Here is a 5,105-nt window from a genome sequence, read left to right on the forward strand (position 1 = left end):
AGTCCCGCCCCCTGGTGGGCTGAGCTGGCCACACACACACACTACTCTCTCTCTCTCTCTCTCTCTCTCTCTCTCTCTCTCTCTCTCTCTCTCATAAAAAAAAAAAAAAACAAACAAACATGGACCTGGGCAGATACCTAGGTAGAATAAGTGCTTACTTGGCAAAAACAGGGTCCTGAGATCAATAAGCAGTACCACACACAAAAAAAAAAAGAAGAAAAGAAAAGAAAAAGAAAAGAAAAGGAAAAGAAAAATAAGCAGTACTTTTCAAAGTCATTCCTGATTCCAAAACCAGAAAAAGATCCAAGAAAAAAGGAAAATTATAGGCCAATCTCTGTAATTAACATAGATGTAAAAACCCTCAACAAGATCGGTAAACAGAATACAGCAAATCATAAAAAATACACATCATGACCAAGTAGGATGCATTCCAGTGATGCAGAGATGGTTCAACACATGGAAACCAATAGATGTAATAAATAACAAAAACAGACAAAAAGATAAAAATCACATAGTCATCTCAATAGACAGAAAAAAGTATATGATAAAAACCAAAATCCATTCATGATAAACACTGAAAAATATGATTAGAAAATATTTAACTTAATCTGATAAGTTATCTATGACAAATTAATGACCATTATCATATTAAATACAAAGGAACTGAAGCTTTCCTGTATAACATCTCAAACAAGACGATATCTTCTATCATAAATTCTGATCAATGTAGTTCTCAAAACATTAGCTAGAGCAATAAGACAAGAGATTGCCCTAAAGGGGATTTGCATAACAAAGGAAAAGTTATATCATCATCATTTGCTGATGACATGATCCTCTGCATAGAAGACATCCACAAACCCCATCAAAACACACTTAGAACTAGCATCAATATTCAAGAACATAGCAAGATACAGTGTGAACACTTTAAAATCAATAGCATTCCTATACACCAATAATAAACTCACTGAGTGGGAGACTAGAGAAACAATACTTCTCACAATAGCATCAAGAACAATGAGATGTATAGAAATTAACCTAACTGAAGAAGACAAAGACTTCTATAGTAAAAACTATAATAGTTTAAAAAGGATTGAAAACATTATCAGATAATGGAAAGATAACCCTTGTTCCTGGATAGACAGAACAAAGATAGTAAAAAATCCATACCATTAAAACTGTTACAGAAATTAAGAGCAATGTCAATAAAACTTAACAGTACCATTCTTTATAGAACTGAAGAAATCAATTTTAAATTCTTATAGAACCAAAACAGAACTAGAATAGCAAAAACATGGGGAACAAGGGCAAGTCAGAGGAAACTTCACATATCCAGATTTCAACTTATACTATAAACCTACAGTGATTAGAAAAATAACAGCATAGTACCAACAACAACAACAAAACAAGAAACAACACCACATTTGTGGATCAATGGAACATAATAGAAGATAAAGAAATAACTGTAGGTACACTTAGCTAAATTATCTTTAACAAGGTGGACACATTTCTTAGATGGAAGACAGATAGCTCTTGAACAAACAGTGCTGGGAAAACTGATTATCTGCTTGCCAAAGATGAAACCTAGACTCACATTTCATTATGCACTAAGTGAAAATGAAGACAAATTAAATATCTAAACATTACAACAGAAAAAAAATGTACTGGAAGACAAAATAGTAAAACATTTTTAAACATAGGTATAGGCAAAGTCTTTCTGAACAAAACACTAGTTGCAAAAGAAATAATACCAAATAGTAACAAATATCATCATATCAAATTTAAATGCTTCTTCACAAGGTACACTTCTAACAAAGTGAAGAAACACTCTACAAAATGAAAGAGGTATTCATCAGACAGTGGACTAATATGTAGCATATATAAAGAACTAAAAAATTATTTAGAGCCTTGAATTTAAAGACCAAATTTAAAATGGGCTTTTAAATTGAGTAGGCATTTCACAGATGAAGAAATGCAAATGACCAATAAATAAATTTTAAAAGTTCAATCTACTTGTCTATTTGAGAAATGAAAATTAAATTAACAGTGAGATTCTGTCTTACTCAAGAAAGCATATTTACCATGAAGAAATCAACCAATAACCAATGCTGCTTAGGTTGTTTGGAGAAAGAAACCTTCTCCATTGTTGGCTGGACTTCAAGCTGATACAACCACCATGGAAATCACTATGGAGATTTCTTAAAAACTAGAAGTTGGAATTATATTTGTCCCAGCTATTCCATTTCTTGATGTCTTCCCCAAAATGTTAAAGACATCATTATCACAGTGATGTATACATATCCATGTTCATAATAGTGCAATCCATGATAGCTAGATTTTGGAAATGGACTATATACCCAGAAACAGATAAATCAATAAGGAAAATGTAGCATTTACACACATTCAAGTACTGCAAAACAAAGAAAGATAAATTTAATTTATTTGTAGAAAACTAGATGCATGTAGAAACCATAATAATTAGGCAGTTAAGTCAGACATACAAACTTATGTATACTATGGTTTATCTTACATAAAAACATATTTATCACTATAATGTATATTATATACATACATATGAGTGTATATATTTATATGTGTATATATAACGTACATTATATAGTGTATTAAATATAACATATGAAATAAAGAAGAGGTAATAAAAAAGACAGAAAGGTATTGTATCCAGCAGAGACAATGTATCTAAAAATGTACTCTGACTTAGTATATTTGTTTTAGGTGTTTTATAATTTATTTGAGCTATTAGTATATATATATATATATATATATATATATTACATATAATATCTTATAAGATAAAAAAATGATTATAATTCTGGAAAAATAAAATGGGGCTAGAAGGAACGGGGGAAACAGTATATAACTATATTATGCACATGTACCAATTCTCAACACTGAACATATCCATTATAATGCAAACATGTAGCAATAAAAGTAAAAAATGACATTAAAAATCTGTATGCTCTCCATACTAGTCACCATATATACATATAAGTATATATACTAAAGGTGAAATAAGAAGAGATTTTCCATATCAAAGGTAACCAAAACACATCATGGATTCCAACACAAATGTCATTCAAAATAGATGATCAATTTTCAGACACAGAGGCCATTAAGGATATTACATAATGACAAAAATGCAAACTCACCAGCATAATAGAATGTACCTAACAGAGCACACTGACATACAATCCAGCATTGACAATTTTCAAGGGAGAAATGCACAACAAAATAATAATAAATTTCTATCATTATTTGAAGGTGACATGATATACGATATAGAGGATCCCAACACTGCACCAAAAGGGTTGTAGATTTAATCATCAAATTCAGCAACATAGCAGGATATAAAGTAAACACCCAAAAATCAATAACATTTTATACACAAATAAGGAGCACCTTGTGAGAGAAATTAGGGAAACCACACCTGTTACAATAACATCAAAAAAACTGAAATATGTAGGAGTCAATCTCACAAAGGTCATAAAATATTTGTACAGTGAAAATTATGGTACTCTGAGAAAAGTAATTAAAGAGGATTTGAGATAATGGAAATATATTTCATGCTCACAGATAGGAAGAACCAACACTGTGAAAATGGCTATACTCCCAAATTGCTATACAGATTCAATGCAATCCACATTAAATTACCATTAGTATACCTCACAAAGCAAGAGAAAACTTTCCTCAAATCCCCTTGGAACCCAAAAAGACCCAGAATATCAACAGCAGTCCTGGAAAAGAAAGGAAAGGCAGAAGGTATCACAATCTCTGTCCTACACTATGCTATAAAACTACTGTGATAAAATCAACATTGTACTGGCAGAGAGACAGACTTGAGGATCAGTGGAACAGATTAGAAGATATAGAAACAACTGCAAAGACACTCAGCCACCTTATCTTTGATAAAAGGGCCAAATAAACTCACTGGGAGAAAGATAGCCTCTTTAATAAATGGCACTGGTAAAACTGACTTTCCACGTGTTGAAGGCTAAAACTAGAACCCGTGCCCATCACCATGTACAAAGACACAGTAAAAATATATCAAAGATTTAAATATTAAAATAGAAACACTAAATCTTCTGGAGGAAAATGGAGGTAGAAAATTTAAAGACATAGGGATAGTTGAGAATGTATGACTAAAATTCAAACTGCATGGGAAATGCTTCAAAGAATCATCAACAGAGGTCTCATCCTTTTGAAAATTTTCTGCACATTAAACAAGATCTCAAACAGAGTAAAAAAAAACATATTGGGAAAAAATTAAAGCTGACTGTGCCTCTGACAAAGGCCTTCTATATAGAACATATGAAGAATTAAAACAAAATCAGGCCTCTAAAATTCAAAAACCCAATCCAAAAATGGGCATCTGAGATGAATATATACTTCTCAGAGGAAGAAATACAAATTGCAAGTAAATATATGAAAAATTTTTCAACAACTTTGGTCCTTAGAGAAATGAAAATTAAACAAACACTGAGATTCCATCTCACCCCAGAAAGAATGACTAACATCAAGAAGTCAGCCAATAACAAATGTTGGAGAGGCTGTAGAGACAAAGGAACCCTCCTGCACTGTTCCTGAGAGTGAAGACTGGTGTGACCACCATAGAAAGCAGTATGGAGATTCCTTCAAAAGCTAGGATTGGAGCTCCGATTCAACACACCTATTCTCCTGGGTGTTTTTCCAGAAGAACTGAAAACCACATACCATAATGATATACGTGCACCTATGTTTATAGCAGCAAAATTCATTAGAGTTAAATCCTGGAAACAACACAGAAGTCCATCAGTCAAAGAATGGATAAAGAAGATGTGGTAATTTTACACAATGGAGTATTATTCAGATATAAACCAGTATACATTTGAGTCTTTTGTCAATAAATGAATGCAACTGGAGAACTTACTCTGAAGTGAAATGAATCAGCCATGCATGTGCAAATATCATACTGTCTCCATAGTGTGAGAACCTGAAAGAGAAATAGGGAATCTGAATGGTACCATAGATTCTGGTGAAAGGGAATGAACTTATTCAAAAGCAAAGAGTTACTGAGTTGAGAAGGATAGGTAAGGGAGTGGGGAAGTAAG

The 5,105-nt window shown here is 32.3% G+C and overlaps 1 pseudogene; it reads left to right on the plus strand.

Moving 5' to 3' along the window:
• The window catches only part of LOC101562843, a 52,657-nt pseudogene that overhangs the window by 1,902 nt on the left and 45,650 nt on the right, over positions 1–5,105 (plus strand).

Source organism: Octodon degus, unplaced genomic scaffold (assembly GCF_000260255.1).
Source record: "Octodon degus isolate 3935 unplaced genomic scaffold, OctDeg1.0 scaffold00041, whole genome shotgun sequence".
In the NCBI taxonomy this organism is placed as follows: Eukaryota; Metazoa; Chordata; class Mammalia; order Rodentia; family Octodontidae; genus Octodon; species Octodon degus.